The 1587-nt window shown below is 35.9% G+C and overlaps 1 long non-coding RNA gene across 1 annotated transcript; it reads left to right on the top strand.

Moving 5' to 3' along the window:
• Window positions 1-655: 655 nt before the first annotated feature.
• Window positions 656-1180, top strand: LOC141818039 (uncharacterized). Its single transcript, XR_012600893.1, has 3 exons — window positions 656-733; window positions 833-923; window positions 1031-1180. It is a non-coding gene; the product is annotated as an uncharacterized LOC141818039 (long non-coding RNA).
• Window positions 1181-1587: the final 407 nt, after the last annotated feature.

Raw genomic sequence — 1587 nt, 5'->3', positions numbered from 1 at the left:
TTTACTATTGCTTCTAAAGGCTTGCATGTGGATAAATGGAGGTTCCACCATCATATGCAACCCTTTCTAATTGGATCATCTCAGTAAGCCTCAGAACTCTAATTTTATTTTATTTTGTCATCACTCAACATTGACAAGGGTCTTGTCCCATTGACTTCATTGGCTCAAACCACTAGCCTAAATACCTAGCCCTATTTTCTGAGCAATTTCATATATGATTTATAAATCAATTTAATTAGTCCAAAATTTGTGGTGCAAGATTAACTTGGGTTGTGATAATATATTCCACTTAAGGCTTGATGATCTTGTTAACGTTTAGAATTCCTGGTTGGTAGCACATAGAATTCCTGGTTGGTAGCACATAAAAGCTAATGATAACCTCACCATTATAGATAATCCTTTCTCATTCGATGATCTCATCAAGCTTAGGATCATCAAGTCTCTTGCAATGCTACATGGTCACAACTAGTTGACTTATTTGAGAGAATTGTCCATTTAATTTGATTTGTTCCAAGATCCGAAATGCTTAGTCCAAGTTAATAATAGTAGACTCATAAGCCTTATAGATCTTCTTTGTTAGCCTACAAATTCATTGTTGTAATAAATTGGGTCTTCACAATCTAGTTGCAAGTGATCTAAGTTTGCTTTTTTGCTTGCAGAATCTTAATCATAAAAACATCGTGAAATATCTTTGGTCCATCAAGACAAAGACTCATCTACATGTTGTTCTAGAGTATTTCCTATCAACCTCTTCTTCATATGTGTAGTGTTTATTACATTTGAGTCTCTTGATCACAACCATGCTACCATTTATGTGATGTAGTTCTTGCAGATATGTGGAAAATGGTTCTCTTGCTAACATCATCAAATCTAATAAATTTGGACCTTTCCCTGAATCATTGGTAGCTGTCTATATTGCTCAGGTTTGCTTGAGATTTCTTAGAATCGATCTCATGTTTGGTTATAGTGGTCATATGGCTTTTTGTGTTATGATTATGAAAAGGCCTTGAAGGGTTTGGTCTATCTACAGGAGCAAGGTGTTATTCATCGTGATATCAAGGGTGCAAATATCTTGACCACGAAGGAGGTTTTGACCTTCCTTCTCCTTTTAATTGTATTCAAGCTTCCAATTTGACCGAGTGGTGAGTTTCTTGATACTTTCCCTTGGGGTTCTATCACAAAAAAGGATTATTCTTTAGTTTTATGGACAATGCCACTTTAATATTTCATGCGTGCCTTTATCATGGATGATGTATCATTATTATACACACACTGAAGTTGTGTGGGTGTATGTGTAGCTACTCATCATTGATATGAGTCCTAGAGACATCTGATCCTGGAACCAAAAACCCAATATTAATAAGATTCTTCTACCCATATTCAGGAAAACCCTAGAGACATCTGATCTGTGTAGGTTTTTATTCGTATAGTTTAGTGGTTAAATACATATGTTGTGTTGTTGAGCGGCCGTGTGGGACCTATCTTAATATGTATTCAGGAAAAGTTGAATTGTTACAGGGGAGATGTTGTCGAAATTTTTTTGGGCAACCGTCTCTCGGGACGTGACAGTTAGGTTGTCCAAAAATT

This window comes from Curcuma longa, unplaced genomic scaffold (genome assembly GCF_044706935.1).
Source record: "Curcuma longa cultivar G26 ecotype Majalengka, Jawa Barat unplaced genomic scaffold, ITB_CL_G26_1.1 contig_23056, whole genome shotgun sequence".
In the NCBI taxonomy this organism is placed as follows: Eukaryota; Viridiplantae; Streptophyta; class Magnoliopsida; order Zingiberales; family Zingiberaceae; genus Curcuma; species Curcuma longa.
The sequence above is the reverse complement of the archived record's forward strand: the minus strand, read 5'-3'. Positions and strand labels throughout refer to the sequence as shown.